General features: G+C 40.6%; 1 pseudogene across 1 annotated transcript; it reads left to right on the top strand.

Moving 5' to 3' along the window:
- Positions 1 to 3,786: 3,786 nt before the first annotated feature.
- On the top strand, positions 3,787 to 20,951 carry LOC308532964 (large ribosomal subunit protein eL30-like; annotated as a pseudogene). Its single transcript has 2 exons — positions 3,787 to 3,868; positions 20,610 to 20,951. The product of its transcript is annotated as a large ribosomal subunit protein eL30-like (transcript).
- The last annotated feature ends 5,958 nt before the right edge of the window (positions 20,952 to 26,909 follow it).

Here is a 26,909-nt window from a genome sequence, read left to right as displayed (position 1 = left end):
TCTTCTTTCACTGTTCTCTCTCTTCCTCTCTCTCTCTAAAAATATCAATAAAAACATATCCTCAGATGAGTATTTAAAAAAAACTGACCATAGAAGCCATATTCTCAGACTTATAATGTAATAAATCTAGTAGCCAATAACAAAGTAGCTGAACATTAAACAGAAATGTAAAGTGGATAGAATTTCTAAATGAAAAGGAGATATTTTAAGAGACAACATATCTTATTAAAGCTTCCTATAAAAACGAACTGTATTTGTTTAAATACTATTGTTTTTCAGAAATACAAGAAAATATATAGGTTATATTTATTTTATAAAGTTATAAAAATAAACAAAAAATTGAGTTGAAATTAATAACAATAAAAACTTAAATTAGTTAACATAAAGATACATTTAAAATCCTAAATAGAGCTAACTTCTCTTTCTGTAAAAAGACCAATCTCATTAAGAAAAGAGAAAGACAATGCATTAATACATAACTTAGGATTAAGAAACTGGAACTATAGACAAGAAAATGACATCCATTATTACATGACAGTTCTATGCAAAAGCATAACATCTTTCATGATTTTCCAGCAAAACATATATTTTTACTGGCCTAAGAAGAGATAAAAGATTCCACATTCCAAAACTTTAGAGGAAGAGATTTTCAAAGGTGTATGATCTTAAAAGACACTATGCCCAGTAGCTTTCCTTAGTTGGAAATTTTAACACATGTTCATGAGACAAACTCTTCATGCTTTAGAAAATGTCCTAAAAACTTCCCAGCTTAATGTATAATGCTGGCATTATCCTATCATCAAAACCTCATAAAAATAATTGCACAGCCGTGTGTGCATTCATGCATGCATGTGAAGCACACAAGCATGCACACACATAGACACATGCACACACACAAATAATAGATAAAAATGCACTATTGAATGTATATACTTGGATAAATAAATAGATGCAATGAAGTAAAAGCATAAAATTATAAAATAGTTATCTATTTAAATATATGCATTTTATTTCAACCAGAATTACAAAGAATCTTTTTTATAGCAAATGATTCTGAAGTGCATAAGGAAGAATGAGTATGGAATTGCTAAACAAGTATTAAAAACGAAAAGTAAAGTCTAGCCAGCATGGCTCAGTGGTTGAGCATCAACCTATGAACCAGGAGGTCATGGTCAGATTCCTGGTCAGGACACATGCTTGGATTGTGGGCTCAATTCCCAGGGTGGGGCTTATAGGAGGAAGCCTATCAATGATTCTCTCTCATCATTGATGTCTATCTCTCTCCCCCACTTCCTTCCTCTTTGAAATCTATAAAAATACATATTTTTTTTAAAAGAAGAATAGTTAAAAGACATCTGTCTTTTGGCTACGAAGCAGTTGTGTGGAAATAATAGAATAATAATAATAATAATAATAATATGCCCCAAGTGGGGGACCTAAGTGTTCCAAAATGGTAATAGGGTAGCTAATATTCTATTTAGAAGAACAACAATATAATGTTCAGTCTCTAACAAATAACAAAAAAAAATTTGATGAATTAAATTTGTACATGTAAATTTAAAATATCTATTAACATTAGAAGAATATATGAGAATGTTTATATTATCTAGAAGTGGATAAAACATATTGAAGTCATTGACCTAAGTTCAAATCATGCTTAAACATTTCCACACACAGAATAAATTACATAATATGAAAAAATATTATTTGGCAAAGGACAACATAAACAAATATCACAGACTAACTATTACTTAGACTTCACCCTATTATCAATCTCAATCTGACTCACATTTATATTAAATTTAAAGTGAATTCCAGCTCCTATAAGGCCCTACCTAGTTGTGTCCATAGCTACCCTTTAGAATTCCTAATACATCAAACATTGCTACTAATTGGTTAATAATTGAGAGACAAAAGTGCTGTTTTAAAAAAAAAACTTTATTTTTGAAAATATTACATATGTCCTCCTTTTTCCCGCATTGACACCCTCCTGCCTGCCCCCACCCTCCACTCCACCTCAGGTCTTCAGCTCCTGTTGTCTGAGTCCATGGGTTATGTAAATATGCATACAAGGTCTTTGGTTGATTACCTCTCACCCACCCACCCTCCCCTGCCTTCCCTCTGAGATTCCGCACTCTGTTCCATGCTTCCTTGTCTTTGGATCCACTCCATTCATCATTTATTTTGTTAATTAGATTCCACATATGAGTGAGATCATGTGATACTTTTCTTTCTCTGACTGACTTATTTCACTTAGCATGACACTCTCCAGGTCCCTCCATGCTGTCTCAAAGGGTAAGAGATCCTTCTTTTTTTCCTGCTGCATAGTATCCTATGGTATAAATGTACCACACCTTTTTTTTTATCCACTCATCTACTAATGGGCACTTGGGCTGATTCCAGATGTTAGCTATTGTAAATTGTGATTTTAGCTATGAATTTAGGGGTGTATACATTCTTTATGATTGGTGTTTCAAGATTCTTAGGATATATTCCTAGAAGTGAGGTCACTATTGAGTTCCATATTTAATTTTTTGAGGAAACTCAATATTGTTTTCCATAATGGTTGCACCAATCTGCATTCCCACCAGCAGTGTGCTAAGATTCTCTTTTGCTTTTTATTTTTTAGAAAGTCCCTTTATCAAAGGAATAAACTGTAAAGCCATAAGACTAAGATTATAGATATAAGAAATAGAGTACTATTAAGTATTTTTGACCAACAGAGGGCGCCGGAAATTTAAATGTAATAGCAGTTCTGATTTCACATCCACCGATCTTTCACTGCAATTTTCACTAGACAAATGTAATTGTAAATCATAGGGCAAGGAGTATAATGGAGTCAAATACTTGTGCACAGAGTAGGGTTAAAAAGGATGGAAAGTGAAGCTCTAGGGCCAAGTACAAACTATTCAACCCAGAGAGGGTCTAAGTAGGAAAGAGGAGACCATGTTAAGCACAGATGAACAAAGTGAGAAGGCTGGCCTGTCCAGAGAACAGTTCAATTGGATGTAAAATAAGATCATAGAGAGTCATGAAGGTGGGATAGAAATTCTCAACTAGGGAAGATGTTAAAATTTAAGTAATTCACAGGCTATTAAATGGTTAACACACATTTAAGTAGTGAAAGTGATGACATGGCAAAGCGTAACTTATTCAGTAATCAGTTATATTCTTAATAAACAAAATAGTTTTTACAAGAGGCAATAAAATAAAACAAAAAAATTAAAAACATGGCAAAATATGATAATTTCATTGAAAAGTTGTATAATTTAAATAGAACAATAGTGCAATGGTTGGGAAGATTGATGGGAAGATACAATTCAGATGGAAATGCTGAGTGTGTGCCATCTTATTTTGAGGATTTGTTAGTGTGCCATTTCCTCATTTACATAAACAAGCTGCACTGAGTATAAAATGTCTCAACCAGAAACCTGCCTTCCAATGGGAAACAATAACCACCTTCTCACTACTCTCCTTCTTTCCAACACAATTAAGGCCATCAGAACCGCATCTTCGTCACAGGGAGAACACGCACAAACCTCCTAGCAGGTACTGCATAGTCATGCCTGACTTTCTGAAGATAGAAAGCAAGTAGCTTTTGTTTGCATAACTGAGCATATCTGCTTGAGTTGTATTCCCACAGATGTTATCCTGAGAATAGAAACACAATTGTTCATTCACTAGCAGCCTTCCAGAAGCACTGTGATCTGGGGCAGAAAAGAGCCAGAGATAGAAAAGAGGTATTCGCAATTCTGGAAGAAAACACTGGTGTGGAAAATACGTAAAATGGCTGTTTTGTCTCAGGACTGCCTGCATTATTATCCAACTTTGCTGGGTGTTCTGATTCCTGTGCCTCAGAGGACTGCAAGTAGGTATATATACAGACATGTATGTAGATAATACTGTCAAAGACCAGCTTTTGCTAACAGTGTTTGTGGTAAACTCGCTACACTTTTTAGGCTGGCACTATATGTGCTTAAGAGCAGCTACTAAATTGTAAAATTCTTGAGACCAGTGACTGCTTCTTATTCACTTGTATTCCTATCTTGAGTCTTGTGTATAAGCAATATCATAAATAATTTTGATATTAAAGATCCTTTATGTCCAATCTGTATTTGCAACTCGAAGCTGCTTAAGGGTAGGGATTTATCATAAAATCACAATATCTAATGTTTTACTAAAGATAGCTAACATGTATTTTCAGTGAAGTATATAAATCAGAATACACTGCATATATGCTATCTCTATCCCCCCAGCTTCTGACTATGACTGATAATGAAACTTGATCTTGAAAGTTTTCTATTGAATCAAAAGTCAGTATCATAATCTCTTTCAGGGCAATCCTCCAGGTAAGCGCTCCCAATAAATCAGAGTTGGTAAGCGACATGCAATCTATTTGTTATCCTAGGTTCAAAGGTATGTATCATGTAGTAAACACACACACACACACACACACACACACACACACACACACACTTCCATTTATATACTCTTTACTCTCATTAACTACCCTCTAACAGCTAAACTTCATAATATACCATAACTAACTAAACAATATAGTATAACTGAACTAAACTACTCAGTGACTATACTCAAGCTAGCTAAATAATGTAAAACAGGAATGAGAGCTAATTTTATTAATCTACTTGCGTGAGTCAGGAGATGTCTAGATATGTGGTTAATTGATCACTATTTCTGCGTGTGTTGTGAGGTGCTTTCAGATGAGCTACATGTCTGCATCAGCGAAGTCAGTAAAGCAGATAGCCCTCCCCACTGTGGGCGGCATCATTGAATCTGCTGAGGACCTTAGTGGAACAAGAAAGCTGAGGAAGGATGAATTTGCCCCTTTTTCTGCCTCATTGCTTGAACTGGGACATCTTACCTCATGTTCTCCTGCTCTTGTACTGAGATTTACATCAGTAGTTGCCCTGGTTATCAAGTCTCAGGACTTAAACTGAGTTATATCACTGGTTTTCCTGGGCTTCCTGTTTGCAGACAGCAGATCATGGGACTTTTCACCTCTGCCATCGCATGAGCAATTCCTCATAATAAATCTCCTTTTATATCCTACTGACTCTGTTTCTCTGGAGAATTCTGACTAATAAACAAGGCAAAAGGAATTCACATATATTCCATTGTCACCATACTGTGCTTTTGGAAACGAATACTGCATTTTGGGTTCTGATTCCGTTGTAACTGTTCATTTATTATATGGAGCTCTTGTGCTTTACTTACTTACCTAATTTCTGTTTGCTAAAACATTCCTGCTTGGCGAGACACACTTATCCTTGCAACAAATATTTACAGCATAGGTTAGGCCTTACGTAGGCAATGGAGTTGTCCAAAAGGTAAGGCAGCTCTGGAGAAGCAAGATTTAAATTTCAAATTGCAGCTAGACATCTTGAGTCCTGTCACCATCCTTTCAAGTATGTATCTCTGTTTATATTGTGGTGAATACCAATAAGCAATGGTAACTCTGTTATAGTTCTACTTAGTATTATTCTATGTTAATTTGGAAATTGCTCAATGAAATGAACAAATGGAATGAATGATTCATGAATGAACATGTTGAGTTTCAAGACAATATGCTTAACATTATAACTGATCTGTCATTGACTTACTTTCCTCCAAATTATAGTATAAAAATGGGTGTGATGACTTGGACACCACATTGGCACTAATTTCAATAGCGTCCAATTGAAGCAAGTGTCTCCAGAAGTGAAAAAATTAGGTCAGGCAGGTACTCATGATTCTCATTGACTTATCATGTTTGGAGATCATTATAGCCAAGAGTATGAAATAAGTGCAGGATGGATTCTGGACTTAGAAAAAGAAGATTAGTGACAGCTTTTCACAGTGACAGGGCTCCAGCTGAGCAGCCCGAGGTTCTGTTGGCTCCAGAGTCAATGGGTAATGAGTGTCCTAAACCAGAACTGAAGGAAGTCACACCTGGGTAGTATAGTAAGTAAAATGGTGAATTTCGATGTCCAAAGTGCCTTCTTGGGCTCCGTGGCAGGTAAAAGGCAATGGGTGAGTTCCAGCCTCCATTTCTTTGTAGGGTCTCTTTTCCCATTGCTATCTCTGACCTGTGTGATGGTCAGTTAGTCTAAATCAAGAGGTGCAAGGTCTAAGTTCCAATGAAAACAAACAAACAAACAAACAGGGAATAATAAGGCTTTTCAGAATTTGTAACTAGAGAAATCCAAAGTGAGATACTTTATCTATATTCTAAATGTATTTTCAAAATATTCTGGTTTTTAGCACCTTTCCTAGTTTCCCAATTTTTCTATAGCAATATTAAAGCAATATCCCTCCTATAACTATGCATATTTAAACATAATATTTTGTTTTGCTTTGTGATTTCATTTCAATACATTGTTCAATGTCTGCCAGGTCTATTTTTCTTCAAGTTATTTTCATATCTGAGCATAATATTTTATTTCCCATTTCAATACCCCTAAAAGATGTATTTCATTGATCCTTATTTCGAGTCATTCCAGACTTTACCAAGATTTAAAAATAGTTAATCCAATATTAATGTATATTCATAACTTTTGGGCCACACTGTGAGATCTGTTGACTTCAATGTATGAACTTTGAAGGAAGCTGCAATCAATGAATGTTTCATTTTCTGTCCTGCGTGGTTCACTCTTTGTTCTCAATAGAGCTTTATGTGTATTATGAGAATCACAATAATTAACTATATAGCTATTTTATATTTTATCAAACACTACTTCTCTCCTCGGGATATAGATCATCTAGGAAGAAAGATAAAGTTCATATGCAAATAACTATGACAGGAGGTAAAATATGAGAAGTACCTCATAAGGTGCACAAACAGCATGTTATTCAAGTTCAGAACAAAAAGAGACCCAATTGAAATGGAAGAACTTTATCTAATAGGTTACATTTTCTTTAGCTCTCACAGCACAAAGAATATTTTTAAAATACATGTATTTGGAAACTTTTTCATTCTTGAGCGTTAAGAGATTGCATTGTCATATTTTTGGCTGCTATTACCAAAAAGCTCATTAATGTATTTTTTTTTTAACTAAGAAGGAATAATAAGTGCCCAAGGTCATCCTCAGCAAAATAGTACAAATACTGATTTTCCTGAAAAATTATGCCTTGCCAAACACCTAAAGTTTCTAAAATATATGTCACTGACATGTGTGGATTTTTAATCCACTACTTCTTGGGGTCTAGGCCACCTAAACATAACGCCATATCTCGTTTAAAGAAAAAAATATGGATTTGTGAGATAGTACCTCACTGTCATTTTAATTTGCATCTCTCTGATGATTAGTGACTTTGAGCATTTTCCATGACCCTTGGCCATCTGTATGTCCTCTTTGGAGAAATGTCTATTTATATTGTAAGAAACTGGAAACACCAATCAGAAAGAATACATGCACCCCTATGTTCATAGAAGCACAATTTACAATAGCACTGGACGCAGCCCAAGTGCCTATCAGTAGATGAGTGGATAAAAAAGATGGGGTATATTTACACAATGGAATACTATATAGCTGTAAAAAGGAAGGATCTTTTACCATTTGAGACAGCATGGAGGGACCTGGAGAGTATTATACCAGTCAGAGAAAGACAAGTATCACATGATCTCACTCATATGTGTAATATAATGAATAAAATAAACCCAGAGACATTGAAAAAGGGAACAGACTGACAAATCTCAGAGGGAAGGCAGAAGTGGGAAGATGTGTGGGAAGAGATTAACTGGGGAATTTATATGTATGCGAGAGGCCCAGTGCACTAAATTTGTGCACTGCGGGGAGGGTCTCTCAGCCCACCCTGCCCGCTCTCACAGTCCGGGAGTCCTCAGGGGATGTCCTACTGACTGCTTAAGCCACAGTCTGGCCTCCCTCTGCAGGAGGCAACCTGGTTGATCAGGGGAAGGTGCTGCCCCCATCACCCCGCTACAGCTGCCACTGTCAGCCACTGCAGTTGCCAAGGTATTTTCATCAACATGGACTCCAGTCCCTTCACCACAAAAAAATGACAACATTTTAGGCATTTTCAAGATGTTTCTTTTATAGGATATGACCTTTCTTTCTTTCTTTCTTTCTTTCTTTCTTTCTTTCTTTCTTCCTTATCCTCACCTGAGGATATTTTTCCATTGATTTTTAGAGAGCGTGGAAGAGAGAGGGAAAGACAGAGAGAAACATCAATGTGAGAGGGACACTGCGATTGGCTGCCTCCTGCATGAGCCCTGACCTGGGCCCTGACCAGAGAGAAGCCTGCAACCTAGGTACATGCCCTTGATCAAAATCAAACCTGGCCCCCCTGTGGTCCACAGGTCGAGGCTCTATCCACTGAGCAAAACCAGCTAGGGCAGGATATGACATTTCTTAGTCCCTCCAGCAGCAGACCTTCGTTTTTTCCTCCAGGAGTGAAGTGAAAAAACGCTAGATCACATTCTTGGAATCTTATTACCCAAGTTACTAAGAATATTACCAGTGGCATACAGGGGGCTTAGCCAATGAGCGGTCAGAAAAGGTGTTTCCTCTGCAGTTCATGTGCAAAGGCAGTACTGCTGGCAAGGCCCTGCCCTCAGCCGTGAGCAGGCCCTCTCCCTCTCCCTCTCCCTCTCCCTCTCCCTCTCCCTCTCCTTCCGGTCCACACTCTCTAAAAAGCAGTGAAAAAATATCCTCTGGGAGTATTAAAAATCAAAACAAAACACAGAATGACAGGCCTCCTCCTTGGAAATGCTGAATATGTAGGCCTGAAAGAGAGAATTCTTGACTCTGTGAAGATCCCTACGTGAATTTTATTAACACTATTTGGAAAATTAGCCTAAGCCACACCAATGATTCAAGTTTGTGCTTGTCTGTGTTTCAGGGAAGAATCAAATGATATTTTGTTTTATTGTGTCAAAACAAAATTTTGCATGTGTTAAATACATAATTCTTATTCAAATACATAAGAGCAGATGCAAAAGTTCTCTGGCAGGATGATAATGCCATTCAAAGGAGATTGCCAAACATGAAAGCCTGAAGTAAAACTGCTAAAGTAGATACAATCTGGCTAATGGCCTATAGGACAATAAAACCATCACTTTTTGAATTGGTGTGTCTTCTAGACAGAAATTAGTTACATCTTTAAAAGCCTAAAAAGTTTTTTCATCTTCTCACTTTGCTGATCATTATATGTAACTTTCCAGGTCTGTAAAATGTCAAAATATGTGGAACTTATTTAATTGTAAATAGTGTGTCAGAATTATGTGTTTCATAGGAAAGGAAATGATCATTCTGTGGGCCTCTAATGCCCCAATTACACTGAAAAGACTTGCTGTCAACCTTTTACTCTGGGCCTGTGCTCAGCCACAGAGGCAGGGGCGGACCGCCCTTTCCTCTCTGGGCCTGCGATTGGCTGGGGAGGCTGTGGACAGGCCGCCTTTTCCTCTCAGGGCCTGTGATCAGCCGGGGAGGCTGCAGGCGGGCTTGCCCTCTTCTCTCCCAGCCTGCGCTCGGCCACAGTGGCTTGGGCGGCCCCCATGTCCCTGTCCATGTCTGCTCCAGCTCCAGGGAGCCTGCCCTAGCTGCTGCGCAGCAGCTCGGCTGGCCCCCTGTCTCTGTCTCTGTCTCCACTCAGGGCCTCACCTACATGGGCAACCTGTCTGGTCATGACCCCTTACGGTGTCCCAGCCTAATTTGTATATTACCTCTTTATTTTTATACTAGAAGCCCGGTGCACGAAATTGATGCACTGGGAGGGGGGGGGAGTGTCCCTCAGCCCAGCCTGCACCCTTTCCAATCTGGAAACCCTTGAGGGATGTCCGACTGCTGGCAGGGATGAGGCCTAAAACAGCAGTCGGATATCCCTCTCACAATCTGGGACTGTTGGCTCCAAACCACTGCCCTGCCTGCCTGCCTGATTGCCCCTAACTGCTTCTGCCTGCCAGCCTTATCACCCCCTAACTACTCCCCTGCCAGCCTGATAGATGCCTAACTGCTCCCCAACTGTCCTCTTCTGCAGGCCTGGTCCCCCCCAACTGCCCTCCCTCCCCTTCAGTCCTGGTAGCCCCAACTGCCCTCCCCTGCTGGCCTGGTTGCCCCCAACTGTCTTCCCCTACTGGCCTGGTCACCCACAACTGCCCCCCCCCACACTGGCCATCTTGTGGCAGCCATCTTTTGACCACATAGAGGCGGCCATCTTGTGTGAGGGCATGATGGTCAATTTGCATATTACCTCTTTATTATAGGATATATACTAGAGGCCCAGTGCACAAAAATTTGTGCACTCAGTGGGTCCCTCAGCCCGACCTGTGCCCTCTCATAGTCTGGGACCCCTCGGGGGATGTCCACCTGCTGGCTTAGGCTGCTCCCTGGGGGATTGGGCTTAAGCTGGCAGTCAGACATTCCTCTGGCAGCCCGGGAGCCCTCGGGGGATGTCCACTTGCCAGCAGGGAGCAGGCCTAAGCTGCAGTCGGACATCCTTAGTGCTGCTGAGAAGGCGGGAGAGGTTCCCACCACCACCACTGTGCTGGCAGCCATCAGCCTGGCTTGTGGCTGAGCAGAGCTCCCCCTGTGGGAGTGCACTGACCACCAGGGGCCATCTTCTGCATTGAGCGTCTGCCCCTGGTGGTCAGTGTGTGTCATAGTGACCAGTCATTCTGCTGTTAGGGTAAATTTGCATATTACCCTTTTATTATGTAGGAGATATATATATATATATATATATATATATATATATATATATATATATATATATATCTCCCAGGGACACAGACAATAGTGTAGTGAAGAGCAAGGAAGAGAAGGTCAATGAGAGAAAAAATGGGGAACATCTGTAAAACTTTCAAGAATAAAGATAAGTTTTTAAAATTTTCAAGATATGTTTTAAAAGCTTTACTTCACTCCTAATAAGAGCCACTGAGACCATTGGCCTTTACCTTTCACAGTAGAATTTCAGTACCAATCTTTAATCTCTTGATACATTTTTGCAGAGTAAATAAAAGTTTTATCATGATTTGTAATGCAAATCAACTACTAAATTCCAGAACTTAGAATCACTGTAAATGCATCCTTTGGATTCAGATAAGTTAAACCATTGATCAAAGTCCCTGCAACACAGTAACTTGTTGGTAACTGCTCCCATGCAATTTTAGGTACATCATCCTAATCACAGTACTTTCTCTCCCTCCCTGACAATATAATGTATTTTTTTCTCTCATTTCCTGGCCTTTCTTTTCTCCTAGAACTCACAGAAAAATATTTTTGTATTTCTTTCTTCTTCCTCCCCATTCTTCTCCTGTGCTTTTTCCCCACCACTACAAATCAACACTTTATCTTCTGCCTTCTCTTCATCTAGTGGTCCGCTTCCCAGCTGACAGTCTATATGCATGGCTGCCCTCAGCCTGAAAATATCAGGTAGAGAGGTGAGCTAGTTTTAACCATCAGCAGGTTTCCTTTTATCTCAGCTTTCTTGTTTTAGAGACATGGTTTGTACATGTTGTTCAGATAAAATACTATTTCTTTTATATATACTCGACTTTGTGAATTAGCTACCTAATTTGTCAGATTCCTACTCTCCTTATCCTGTGGGGATGGCCTTTTCCAATATGCACCATTCTCACAAAAATCAGATAAATTTTCATTCAGTCTTTATATCTGCCCTGGTACATGGCATATAACTGATTCCAATTTGAGACTAGCAAATTGAAGCCCAGAGAAGTTGGAACTTCCTAAAGGTGTCTAAAAAGAAACAAGGCTAACACTGGAGCCCTGATCCAACTCTGTGGTCCAGCACTCCTTCCATCACTAATCATTAGTTTATCTGAAACACAAAACAAAAATAATTTTTAATAGTTTATCATATATTTTTCTTGTTTTTTGATGTAGGCCTCTAGTGCTATGAACTCACCTCTCAGGATTGCTTTTGCTGTGTCTCATAGGTTTTGGGTTGTTGTGTATTCATTTCCATTTGTTTCCAGGAAGTTTTAAATTTCTGCCTTGATTTCATTGGTAACCCATTCATTATTTAATAGCACGCTATTTAGTCTCCATGTGTTTGAATATTTTGAGTGTTATTATTGTAGCTAATTTCTCTTAAAATCTGGAAACATTTCAAGTGACCATCAGTAGATGAGTAGATAAAATAAGTTGTGGTACATTTGTACCATGGAATACTATGCAGCAGTAAAAAAGAAAGATTTTTTACCCTTTGACACAACATGGAGGGGCCTGGAGAGTTTTATGCTAAGTGAAATCAGCCAGTCAGAGAAAGACAAATATCACATGATCTAACATATATCATCCTATCTAATAAAGAGGGAATATGCTAATTGACCCTCACACCATTACAAAGATGGCAGTGCCCACAGCCAATAAGAAGGGAATATGCTAATTGACAGCCCCACCCTCAAATATGGTGGTGCCCACAGCCACAAGATGGCCAGCAGGGAAGGGCCGTTGTGGGCGATCAGGCCAGCAGAGAAGGGCAGTGAGGGGCGACCAGGCTGGCAGGGGGGCCAGTTGGGGGTGACCAGTCCTGCAGGGGAGGGCAGTTGGGGGGGACCAGTCCTGCAGGGAAGGGCAACTGGGGGGGCCAGGCCAGCAAGGGAGGGCAGTTGGGGACAACTGGGCTGGCAGGGGAATGCAGTTGGGGGTGATCAGGCCAGCAGGGGGTGCAGTTGGGGGCAACCAGGCCAGCAGGGGTGGGGCAGTGAGGGGCGACCAGGCCAGCAGAGAAGGGCAGTGAGGGGCGACCAGGCTGGCGGAGGGTAGGGGGGGAGGCAGTTAGTGGTGACCAGGCAGACAGGTAGGTGAGTAGTTAGGAGCCAGTGGTCCTGGATTGTAAAGGGTGCAGGCTGGGCTGAGGGGGACCCCTTCCATGCACGAATTTCATGCACCAGGCCTCCAGTCTATACTAATAATAGCCTAGGTAGCATCAAGCCCTCATGTTGTCACAAGATGGCAGTCATAAGATGGCTGCGCACACAGCAGAGGTGGGGCCCAGCAGCCACTCCATTCAGTGAAGCCTGGGGGTCCCACAGCTCTGCACAGCACAGAGGAGGTCGGTCCAGGCGTTTCTGTCACCTCACGCAGAGGAGGCAGGTCATGGCAGGGGAGGGCTGTTGTGGGCAATCAGGCCAGCAGGAGAGGGCAGTTTGGGTTGATCAGGCCAGCAGGGGAGGGCAGTTGGGGGCGATCAGGCTGGCAGGGGAGCAGTTCGGCATCATCAGGTCTGCAGGGGAACAGTTAGGCATCATCAGGCTCACAGGCATAAGCAGTTAGGGGCAATTAGGCAGGCAGGCAAGCTAGCGGTTAGACCCAGCAGTCCCGGATTGTGAGAGGGATATCCGAGGGGTCCCAGATTGGAGAGGGTGCAGGCAAGGCTGAGGGACACCCTCCCACCCCATGCACCAATTTCATGCACCAGGCCTTTAGTTAAATATAATAAACAATGAACTGATGAACAAAATATGAAAACATGGAATAGACTGATGAATCTCAGAGGGAAAGGTCACGGGGGAGAGATATTGTCCAAAGAAATTACATGCATATACACACAACTGATGGGTGAAGACAATAGTGTGGTGAAGGCCTGTGGGATGAAGGGATTCAATGGGGGGGGAGGGGAAGGGGTCACATGTAATACTTTTAACAATAAAGATAAATGTTTAAAAAATAATTTGCATTGTCTCTATACTTATAGCTTCCACTGAGGCAAATGCAATTTCTTGTAAAAAAAATAAAATTAAAAATGTATTTTCATAAAGACAATTACAACTAAAAGAAGTAAAAAGTTGAAGAAAATATGGGATTAGATGCATAGAGAGTTCAACAAACGCTTTAGAGCCTGTGGCAGTAAAGAGTTTGAACTACTGGAGAAGTTCTGTCTTCTTTCTTAAAGGACCTTGACCTTTATCCAAAGGGTAACATACCCTTCTGAAGTCCTTTAAGTGAATATTTTGCTTCATATTCAGTGCAGACTATATATTATTTTAACCAGAGTGCCAAATTCACTGTGAAAGATTCAGCTGGGGAATTCGTCAGTTATTAAGATGTCTGGGCCTACCTCTTGAAGTTTTTACTTAATAGATTAGAGAATCTGTATTTTTAAGTGCTTTCCATGTGATACTGATGTGCGGCCTACCAGGAAACAATTAATTCATACTATGTATTGTCAATGAATCAGGAAAACTATGGCTTTTGAAAGAGGTGAATTTATTGAATTTCTATATGACAAGTATTTCTTGTTTTCCTGTAGGCTAATTTCATCACTTTCTTAAAAACTGTTCTTTTTATTTTTCAGAAAAACATACTATAAGGAGTAGGACGTGTTAAAAATGTGCATTGAGTTTATCTATTCACTTATCCAATCCATAGTAAATATTCATGTAGAGCCGATTACAGGAGTGAGGAGTGGGAAGGAATTAAAATCGAATGAAAGTTAATCAAAGAGAAGAACTTCCTTCAGGCTGGCCATGCATGCCTGGGGTTTGCCTGTCATTTATAATGCTGCAGCCTCTGGTTCATAGTCAAGCTGTAATTCTGCCAGTTAATGTATCCAATTAAACCCCACTAATGAGCTAATCAACAGTGTAAAATCTGTGTAAAATCACTGAGGGTGTATGATGAATGGAAAATGCACTGAACTCTCCCAATATAAAAAGCGCTTTATTACACTTGTTAAAGTGGCACTGTCTTATCCCTCTCTAAAGGGTAATTTATCACCAGGGTCCATAACAGTGCCATGCCCTGATAAGGCAGAGGTGGCAATAAACCCATCAGAAAATGATTACTCAGGCATGTGCAGCAATTACAACGTCTCCCTGTATCAGACTCATAGGCTGGAGTGCAAATGTGCTTTTCTGTTGATTCAGGATTCAAACAAAGAACCAGCAGTAAACCTGAAAGTGACCCAGAATACTGTTGTGAGCTGATGGTATTTTTATATGTGTGCATATTCACTTATGCTGTTCCAAAGCAAGCTTCTCTGCTAGCACAATTTTCTATGGTAAGGGAGGATGGTGGTTATTTCTAGGAAATCCGTACTGCAAGGCTGAGGCAGCATGAAGTTGGCTGCCCTGCAGGAACTATGAATTTCCTCTCAAATCAGTCATCTCTTATGAAAAGATTAATATCAACAAATTCGTAGTCCTTTGTTCTAGCTAGTATACTGAGATAGCATTCTAGAAAGGTTCCTTCTCATTGGGAAGCCAAGGCTTTCCTTGAAGGGCAGGATCTATTCTAGAGTCTTCCTCTTCAGGATATGGATCCCAGAGCAAAGCCCAGTATTTGCTCTCTCTACTTCTGTCCTTTTATGTCACAGTCCCTGGGTGTTTGATATGTTTAAAATCGGTTGGAAATCGTGGATAGAGTTCTAGGGAAGGAAAAAAGAGACAATCCTTCTTCATAGCTGGATAGTTCTCTACCCTACTTGCTACTTCAGTTGTGGTCTTTGAAACAGGAAAACCCCCTACTTCTTTGTGAATGTTCCACGTCCAGCATGGTTTAAGGTTTTGGCTCTGGAAGAGGGGCTGCACGCAAATGAAAGAGACGAGACAAGAAATAATAATTTGGGCTGGGGTCCAACCCCAGCAGGTCCAGGGGTCCCCAAAGGTGTGGACGGAGTCGGCCAAGAAGGAATTAAACAGAGACAGCGTTCAGTTGATCAACAGCCTAGCCAGGATCTCTAGCCAAGTTCTGGTCAGGATCTCCAGCGAAGTTCTGGTTAGGATCTCCAGCCAGGTTCTGTGTCAATGTTCTCTTGCTAGGTTCTCCAGCCAGGTTCTCCAGCCAGGTTCCGTAGCCATGTTCCCTCGCTAGGTTCTGTCCAGGTTCTCCAGCCAGGTTCGGTCACCAGGTCCTAGTCAGGTTCTCTTTCCATGTTCTATCCAGGTTCTGTAGCCAGGTTCTGTCTCTAGGTTCTTCAGCCAGGTTCTCTCGCTAGGTTCTGTGTCTAGGTTCTGTCTCTAAGTTCTGTATCCTGTTGTCTTGTTATATCTGTATTTATACCAGTTGATTCCAATCCTATCAATCTCTATTCCAAAGGTTAGGGCGTTTCTTATCTCCATTCCAGGGAGTAAAGATTATGTAGCTTAAGTGTGATTGTTCGTAGTTAAAGTGATTAACTACCCGCCTGGAACTTAGTTAAGGGGTTTTATTCCCTCCCTAACTTCAGGGGAAAATCCCTACCTGGGGAAACAACCTTTCTTGGAGAGGTGACCTTGGTTAAAACACAGCGCCAAGAAGGTGAGCAAACATATTAAGAACAGTATGCCATATACGTCAGGTCCCTTGAAACATATGCTGTGCAGATGTTTCTTCCCTGCAGCGACTGTGTCAAGCAGCAAGGATGGACCGGCTCCCGGCAAATTTGGAAATATTGGAGGCCAGGCGGACAAGCCCAATGCAAGAGAAAGGACTTCCACTGGTGCCCAGGCCTCGCCAGCCTTTTATTCAATTTTGGATACACATCTAGCTCTTAGGCTGGCAATTGCGGTAACAGACAGAATATCTTAAAGGTTAGTAAATATTAGAAGGATTTACTCTGAGACTATTTGATCAGGTAATAGCTTGAGCCCCCATTGTCTAGACTAGACCATCGGTGCATAACTCTGGCCCTTGCCATGGGCTCAGGGTTCACCAGTGTTCCAGGATCCTTGTTTATACTTCTCTGATAGTGAAGACAATGGGTGGCTTCCTGCACTTTTTCACCAGAAAATATCTCTGCATTTCATTACTTCTGCCATCTTACCTTCAAGTGACACATGACCCGCCCTCCTTTTTTCCAATGCTAATTCGCTCCTGTGTTGCATTCCTAGCTTTGCTCCATCCTTTCTTTGTTTTCTTGTCCCTTTCCCCTGAAATGCAATCTTTAGTCACAAATATGTTTTAACATCTGATATTTAAGATTCATCTTGTCCATGTTAGCCTTCCCTCTAGTTACACTTTTTCTTCTTCCTTTCACATAAAAGCACCCCTTCCTTAACTATCTCCTCCTTGTGCATACACAGTGACTAAACCCAATCATCTGGTTCTCTTTACTCTGCTAATCAAACTGAAATCCCTTCCTCAAGGTTTCTTACTGTCCTTCAGATATCAAATATCAAACCCAGTGGTTTTGTGACAGTGATCATCATAGTTAATCTTTCTGAGAAAATCTGGCATCCTTGACATGTGCTTCCCTAAAATTCTCACTCCCTTTGCTTTGTATGCCACTGCATTCCTGTTTACCTTCATGTCTCTGATGACCTGAAATTACCTTCTGTGGGCTTTAGTCAGCTGTTCTTTACATCTTTATATTCTATAGTTACATATACACATATTTAGAAATAGTCCTGCCATATTTATATATACAAATTGAGCAACCTTCATCTTGCCTAATAATTTGACTATGTTTTCTATATTCTAAACTATTAAACTGCAGTTCTAACTTGTTTGTGAATTCCAGGTCTAGATTTCCAAAATCCACTGTTGTTTTTGATATCTCACACTTAATATTTGCAAAATTTAGCTGAGCATATTTTACTGCTTAATCAACCAGCACTCTTTACACAGAAATTCCACTTTAACTAACTTAGGCTAAAGAAGGATATATTGGAGAAATACTAGGATATGATTAGACTAACCATCGTCAGCCTGTATACTTGTCTTCCCTCATTTTTTTCTAGCTGCTGGTTTTATTCAGTCCAATTAAAACACACTCATGCCCTAGCTGGTTTGACTCTGTGGATGGAGCACTGGCCTGCGGACTGAAGGGCCCTGGGTTCGATGCTAGTCCAGGGCATTTACCTTGGTTGCAGGCCTCCCCCTGCTTGGGGCCCTGGTCGGGCTTGTGAAGGAGGCAACCAATTGATGTGCTTCCCTCACGCTGATATTCCTCTCTGTCTTTCCCTTCCTCTTCCATTCTCTCCAAAAAAGGAATTGAAAAATATCCTCCAGTGAGGATTAAAAAAAAAATACACACACAAAACAAACAAACAACAACAAAAACCACACACACTTGCTCCACAAGATAGGGGAGATGGTTGTCAACAGCTCCTGACTCCCATACTTGAAGCTTCCAGTTCTGAGACTGTGACTGCATCTTCTTCCCTACCTCCAATTGCACAATCATGAGAAATTCATCCGATCAGCTCACTGTGGGTCCGTTGACTGACACCTGCCCATTTACGTTCACATGGGCAGAGTGAGGCTAACCTCAGAGGTGGTGAGATTGTGCTGAACCAGGCATCCACTCTAATGGTCACCCACCTGCTTTCTGTCCAAACAATGGCATCCACCAAATCACACAACCTGAATACCATCGCATCATCTCTGCCACTTTTCTTCCCTCTAAATCCACTCTGCAAACCCTATTCTCACCATTGCCTCATTAGTATTTCCATTTCGCTCCTTCTCCAATGCTGCTGTTCTAGTTCAGACTCAGCACAAAATCTCTCTGAGAGCATTGTTACATTTGGTTTCTCACGTGAATCTCTAGCATTTGAATGTATTCTGCATGTAGTCAAGGACAACGAGTATCACTCTCAGTCTACATGCAGGCTAATTTCTCTCTCCCCTCCATTCACAGTCACATTTCTTTGCTATCCTTTAAGACAGGGGTGGATAACCTTTTTTCTGTCAAGTGCCATTCAGATATTTATAACATCATTCACTTAATATAATTCACTTAATATAAATTTATGTTGCTATGAAAAAGCTCTTAGATTTATTGAATTTTGAGTCCCCCTTGCTGTTGCCTTGGCAGGGCCAGAACAAATGACTTTGCTGGCCTTGTACATCCCATGGGCCAGACGTTCCCCGCCCTGCTGTAGGATATTAGAATTTAACACAACTTTATAATAAAATTTCTTTAAAATGTTATCAATTGTGTCTTCAATTTTTTATACTCTCTTCTCTCTGGGAATTAGTGAAGGATGTTATCCCCACCAATCCATTAAGCCATTCTTTCCTAAACCAAAGTTACCCATGTTGTTAAATTAACTATCAGTTATCTATCTGCCTCCTTTTCACTCAAATCTTAGTGGTTTTTGGTACAGATGATCAATTCCTGGTCTTGAATTACTTCCTTCATAACTTTTTAGTTTCCATATGCTCCTGATTTACTTCCCACCCCACAGATGTCTTTGTTTTGTTGTTCATTGGTAGCTCTACTTCCTCTTCCCAAACTCCAAATTTTGGCATACTCCATGGTTCAGTCCTCAGGTTTCATTTTATTTTCTTACATAAACTTTATCTCTGGTGAACTGTACGGCTTCACCTGCCCTCTGTGCATATAAACTCATCTCCAAATAATTCACATAACTTGCTCCTATGGTGTATTTATAATTTCTTTGACACTATTTTATTTCTGTAATACTTTCTGTGATCTCATGTAGTCGACATTGAGCAAGTCTTTCCCCATTCTCTGCCTCTAATATCACCGTTATCCCTAAGACCCAATGCAGTGCTACCTCTCTTATGAAACCTTTCCTTATTATCCTGCCCAAATTACCTGGAATAAATTGTTATGGTTTTCTCTCTGTGTTGTTTGTACTTTTTGTTAATACTTATTTAATCCTGGATTCTCTTATAATTTGCTATTTAATATTAAACTATCTCTCCTAGACTGCAGTGCCACGAAAGAATGCTGTGGTCTTCCCCAGCACACCGTGAAGGTACTCTTGTAGCTAAACTGTCCATAAAAGCATATCTCAACTCCATCAGACACCCTAGACTTTGAATCCCTACCTACCCCAGCCTATAAGACTTTCTCTACTCTAGAAGTTTTTCCAATCTTTCCAAACTGTGGTTTGCTTCCCAGAACGGGTTTTATTCATTTCTTATTTTCAATCACTTACAAGGTAGCAGACTAAGAATTTAAAATATTATTGATTCACTCTATTTTGTTTATTTTTAATTTTCCTTATTGACTGATTCAAAAGTTTAGCATTTCATGTATTTAATTTTAAGTTTTTATAAAAAATATAGTTGACATACAATATGTTAGTTTCATGTGTAAAACATAATGACTTGAAATATATATACCTTACAAAGTGATCACATAATAAGTGTAGCAACCATCTGTCACTGCACAAAGTTATGATAATATTGACTCTATTTGCTAGGCTCTACATTACCTCTCCACTGTTTATTTTGTACCTCTAAATCCCTTTTACCTCTGTGCCCATTCCTACTCCCTTCTATCTGACAACCACCGTTTTTCTTTGTAGCTATGGGTGTGTTTCTGTTTTGTTTACTCATTTATTCTGTTTTGTAGATCACATATATAAGGGAAATCATACAGCATTTGCCTTTCTCTGTCTAACTTATTTCACTTAGCACAATGCCCTATAGGTTCATCTATGTTGTCGCAAATGGCAGGCTTTCATTCTTTAATAACTGTTGGAACGGATGTAGAGGGAGGGGAACCCTCCTGCACTATTGGTGAGATTGCAAATGGTACAACCCCTGTGGAAAGCACTATGAAGTTTTACTCAAAAAACTAAAACTAGAACTACCATACAAACCAGCAATTTCACTTTTAGGTATTTATCCAAAAAAGTTAACATTAATTTTAAAGATATATGCACTCCTGCCTTTCTAGCTCCCTGGCCATTTGGGAGGCTGTTAGTTGGAGGCCTTGCCACACCTAAGGCAGGAAGATAGTGGCTGCAAAGAAGACAAAAGAGTTGCTGGAGTGGATCAAGTCTAGGCTCCAACTTGTTCTGAAAAGTGGAAAGTACGTACTGGGGCACAAGCAGCCTCTGAAAATGATCAGACAAGGCAAAGCAAAACTGGTCATCCTTGCCAACAACTGCCCAGCCTTGAGGAAATCTGAAACAGAGTACTATGCCATGTTGGCCAGTCATCACAGTGACAATAATACTGAATTGGGCATAAGTGTGAAAAATACTACAGGGTATGGACACTGCTGTCATTGATCCAGGTGATTCTGCTATTGTTAGAAGCAGACCAGCAGAGACTGGTGAAAAGTAAATCATGCAACATTTTACTTTAATAAAACTGACCAGAGCTTGTTTTTAAAAAAGTAAAGGATATATGCACCCGTCTTTGCAATATTATTTACAATAGCCAATATTGGAAGCAACATAGGTGTCCATCAAAAGATGAGTGGATAAATGGGTCTATATATTCAATGGACTATTACTCAGACATAATTTTATTTTTATTGAATGCTCTATAGCCATATCCAAATGAGAACAAAGAACTACAGAAGTGAACTTGCCTAAATCTACAGGTTAATGAGGAAAAAAGTTAAAAAATATTTGAACCCATTTAATTCCAAAATTATAGACTTTAAGACTCTTACCCCTTCTCCTCATCAGTCACCTCCTTCCCTTTCTCCACTCTTTCTTGCTTTGGCAGAGTGCTCCACACACAGTGGGAACTCAGTAAATATTTGCTGAATTGTCTATAAGTTTTGTGGAAATTGGTGATTTTGCCAAGAAAATGCTGGGAGGCAGGGAAGGTTAATTGAATATGAGTCTCAAAATGTCTGTGTTATTTCTCTCCTTAGTCCTGGCTGGCAAACTGCACTTTTCTCCTTCTCCATTGCCTCTTATAACCAGCCACAGGGGGCCTGCGCTGCTCAAGGCAAAGTCTACTAACATGGTCTCTCATGTAGGGGAGGCTCTGACAGAAACTTATAGCAGTTAGTTGCTTGGAAAGAGATCACAGAGTTGTGGGAAAGAAAAAATAACCCCACAAAACTGGCTTAAAGCACAGCAATACGAATGCAGTACTTGATAGTAAAAATGCAAATTCTATTACCTTCCTGTATTGCACTATTTACAGCATGTGTGAAATATGTATGGATTTTCTAACAGACGTAAGTTCAATGACACAATACTGAAAATCAAATAAGAAAAAACCCAGTGGTAGCTTTATCTTCCCATTACAGAGCTTGATTATACCTTTGTCTGTAAATAGAACAATATTTTAAAATATATTTTTATTGATTTCAGAGAGAAAGAGAGTGGGAGACAGAGATAGAAACATCAATGATGAGAGAGAATCACTGATCGGATGCCTCTCCATCCCCCCACATGCTCCCCACAGGGGATCAAGCCCACAACCAGGAATCAAACCATGATGTCCTGGTTCGTAGGTTGACACTCAACCACTGAACCATGCTGGATAGGCACCAGAACAATATTTTAATTTTATAATTTATTTAATATTGTTTGGTATTCTTCTGTTAAAGAAGAGTGTCCTGCCCTAGCCGGTTTGGCTCAGTGAATGGAGCGTCAGCCTGCGGACTGAAAGGTTTGATTCTGGTGAAGGGCACATGCCCAGGTTATGGGCTCAATTCTCAGCAAGACAGCCAATCAATGATTCTCTCTCATCATTGATGTTTCTATCTCTCTTTCCCTCTCCCCTTCCTCTCTGAAATCAATAAATATATATTTTTAAAAAAGAAGAGTGTCCTGCCCTCTTTTATAAGTATCTTTCATAGACTCATCAAGTTATTCAGATTAATGTGTTATAGTATACTATTGTCACTGTACTATTTATTTTGATGCTCACATTATCCCAAATTTGGCTAGTAAGAACCTATTTAAGTTTAGTCCTTTTTGTTGATATATTTATTACTGACAAGTTTCTAAACAATAAATAAACAAAATAAGCAACAGTAATAAAAATGTGAAAAGGGAAAATATCAGAAAACAGAGGTGCTTCAGTGTATTATCTAAAATGATTAATTTCAACAATAACTCAAAATATATGTAAACAAATACAAAAGTGTAACTCATACTTAAATAAAAGACATTGTCTATAAGAGGGCCCAAATGTTGGATTTAACAGAAAAAAATACTTCAAAATGGCTGTTCTAACTATGATTGAAAAACTAAACGACACAATGTTTATAAAAATTAAAATATGATTACAGTGACTCAATAAATAAAAAATCAGAATAAACACATGGAAATATATAAAAAAGAACCAAATAGAAATTTCAGAATTGAAAAAATACAATAAATGAAATGGAAAATTTCCTATATGGGCTCAATAGTATATTTGAGATAACAGGAAAACAAATCAATAGATTTGAAGATTGATCAATGGGAATTAGTCCATCTCAAGACAGGAAGAGAAAAAAAGTTTTGAGAAAAATAAACAGAAGCTCAGAAACCTGTGAGAAAATCTTAAGCATATTCACACTGATATAATGTGACTGCCAGATAGATTGCAAAAACATAAAGGTGTAGAAATAAATGTTTTAAAAAGTAAAGGTCAAAAATTCCCACATATGATGTAATAATAAATATCAATTTATAGATCCAACAAACTCAACAAATACCATGTAGGAAAAACACAAATATATCTAGACTTAGATACCTCAAAGTCAAATTGCTGAAAGACAATCTTCAAAATAGCAAGAGAAAAACATGTACAGAGAAACAATACAATTAAGAAAGGATTAAGCATTAGAAACAATGACACCAGAAAGCAATGAGATTACATAATACTTGCAGCATATTTCACAGATGCTTGAGCCTGAAATCGCATGGCTTCCACAAAGGTTGTTACACCTGTGTATTTCTTCCCTTGTACCTTTATTTGTATTTATCTACTTACATCTATCTATCTATTAAACAAATATATTATTCATCATGTTAATTTCATTTTCATCCTCATGTATTTACTTTTTAGTTTTAATAATTTTCATTCATGTCTCTGTGAATAGTCAGTGAATTTTAGATATCCCTCTTTATAGTTAAAGGGAAAGGAAAGAGTTAAATATTTAGTGTACTCTTTTTAGTATACAAATAATAATGGCATCATTTGTCAATCTCCTCAGCAGAAAAATGAATTTTAAGCATTATTTTTTAAAGCATAGAGTACATCGGAATTAATTTTGGTGAGCAATATTTCTAGAGTTTTATGATATTGAGATAGTCTGTTTCATATATAGAAAACTTCATAAGACAGATTCCAGCCCACCCACCCACCCCTCACCGCATAAAGCAGGTGGCATGATACTTCACAATGTCTCAATATCAAACAAAGCACCCTTGACATATTTTACTTCTTGAATACTAGCTTCAACATTAGTTTTAACCTAACTAACATATCTATCCTATCTAATAATAGACAAACATGGTAATTGACCATACCTTTGCTACGCCTCCCATTAGCTAATCAGTGCGATATGAAAATTAACCCAACCAAGATGGCAGCCAGTAGCCATGCAGCTGAAGCGAGCAGGAGGATTGCTTGCTCCAGTGATGGAGGAAGGCAAGGTTCCCCGCCTGTCATGGACCGGCTCTGAGTTCTGAAAACAACAAAGTTTCAATTATAGAAGGTAAATAAATCCCAGAATTAAAAGGAAAAAGGAAAAAAGGAGAGGCTGGGCGCTTCAGTTGCCAGCCAGCCTGAAAACAGCCCTCAGCCCCTCACCCAGACTGGCCAGGCACCCCAGTGGGGACCCCCACCCTGAAGGGGGTGTGACCAGCTGCATACAGCCATCAGCCCCTCACTCAGGCTGGCCAGGCACCCCAGAGGGACCTCCACCCTAATCCAGGACACCCTTCAGGGCAAACCAGCTGGCCCCCACCTGTGCACCAGGCCTCTATCCTATATAGTAAAAGGGTAATATGCAAACTGACCCTAACAGCAGAAGGACTGGGAATGACTGGTCACTATGACACACACTGACCACCAGGGGGCAGACGCTCAATGCAGGAGCTGCCCTCTGGTGGTCAGTGCGCTCCCACAGGGGGAGCTCTGCTCAGCCACAAGCCAGGCTGATGACTGCCAGTACAGTGGTGGTGGTGGGAGCCTCTCCTGCCTCCTCAGCAGCACTAAGGATGTCCTACTGCAGCTTAGGTCTGCTCCCTGCTGGCAAGTGGACATCCCCTGAGGGCTGCTGGGCTGCCAGAGGGATGTCTGATTGCCAGCTTAGGCCCAATCCCCCGGGAGCAGGTCTAAGCCAGCAGGTGGTCATCCCCTGAGGGGTCCCAAACTGCAAGGGGGCACAGGCCGGGCTGAGGGACAACCCCCCCAGTGCACAAATTTTGGTGCACCAGGCCTCTAGTATATATAAAAGCCTAAGTGACCATTGCAACCAAATGGACAACCGAACAGGGTGCGTGGGGCCACCAGGCCAGCAGGGGGTTTAGTGAGGGATGACCAAATGACTGAGCAGCAGGCTGCAAAGATGGTGTCACCCACAGCTAATAAGGAGGAAATATGCTAATTGACTGCCATGCCCTCAAAGACGGTGGCACCCATAGCCACAAGATGGCCACCAGGGAAATGCAGTTAGGCGCAACCAAGCTGGCACGAGGGGGCAGTTAGGGGTGACCAAGTCCGCAGGGGAGGGTAGTTAGGGGTGACCGGGCCTGCAGGGGAAGGCATTTGAGGACGACCAGGTCGGCAGGGGAGTGGTTAGGGGGTGATCAGTCTGGCAGGCAGAAGTGGTTAGGGGCATTCAAGCAGGCGGGCAGACGAGCGGTTGGGAGCCAGCAGTCATGGATTGTAAGAGGGATGTCTGACTGCCAGTTTAGGCCTGATCTCTGTGGGCCTAAACCGGTAGTCAGACATCCCCCAAGAGGTTTCAGATTGGAGAAGCTGCAGGCTGGGCTGAGGGACACCCCCCCCCCCAGTGCACTAATTTCATGCACCGGACCTCTAGTCCTATATAATAAAAGGGTAATATGCAAATTGACCCTAATGGTGGAAATACCAGTCACTATGATAACACTGACCATCAGGGGGCAGCTCCTTCATTGTGCGCCTGCCTCCTGGTGGTCAGTGTGCTCCCACAGGGGGAGCTCTGCTCTGCCACAAGTGGGGCTGATGGTTGCTAGTGCAACGGCGGTGGTGGGAGCCCCTTCCACCTCCATGGCAGCACTAAGGATGTCCAACTGACAGTTTAGGCCTGCTCCCTGAGGTTTCCCGGGCTAACAGAGGGATGTCTGACTGCCAGCTTAAGCCAAATACCCTGGGGAGCAGGCCTAAGCTGGCAGGTGAACATCCCCTGAGGGGTCCCAGACTGCGAGAGGGTGCAGGCAGGGCTGAAAGAACCCCCCCCCCCCAACCCCCATACAGTGCACAAATTTTCGTGCACAGGGACTGCAGATGTAATTTTTTGTCAGCTCATCAATGCTTTGGAAAGATCTGGATAATTTTTGACAATATATAGGGAAATCACTCAATGATTTTAGAGAGTGGGTATCATGGGTCAAGGTTTCATTAGGATTGCTAGTGGGATGCTATTCCTATCATCCTCAGGTATCCTTTAAGCCATCTCAGTCCATAGGCATTTCCTCTTGTTCCCTCCCATCCATCTCTTAAACCGCATAACTTCAGTTTAAGGCAGACTGAGGAATGAGTCTCAGCTCAGACTAGAGTCAGTAAAACTCTATTGTATTTGTTACCCAGAACTCACCTCTACTTGCTCAGGGCAATAAGAAAGTCTTTCCAGGTTGCCACAACTTGACTAATAAAAGCCAGATATGAGGAAGCCTGGGTTTACTTTTGTAATCTTTAATTTTTAATAACAGTAGATTTAAACAGTAAGTATCTTTTGAAAGTATGGAATCAAATAAGCTAACATTATGCTGATGATTTTGAAAGGTGGATTTTAGCCTACATGGTGATTTAATTGTTAGTGATAAGCAAATGCTGGCTTGTAGCAATAGGGTTAGTCGGTATTTCTCTAAATTCAATATGAACTATTGATTAATGGCTGCTACAATATGAGGCCTTGCTAAAAGAGCAGGGTTTCCAGATATCAGTAATTTTGAACAAGGCAACCATTTGAAGAAGAAAATCTGTTAAGAGAACAAATTTATTTAACTCAAACTGAACCGGACTACTAGGAACTTTGAAAAGTATAAACTTGATTAATTGTGGCTCTTGATTTAGTTTTGAAAAGATAGGCTGCTATGCTGATAAAATGTTCTCTATATTACTGTTTCCAAAACA

This window comes from Myotis nattereri (assembly GCF_964212035.1).
Source record: "Myotis nattereri genome assembly, chromosome: 1".
Taxonomy (NCBI): Eukaryota; Metazoa; Chordata; class Mammalia; order Chiroptera; family Vespertilionidae; genus Myotis; species Myotis nattereri.
This window is presented reverse-complemented; position numbering and strand designations above follow the sequence as displayed.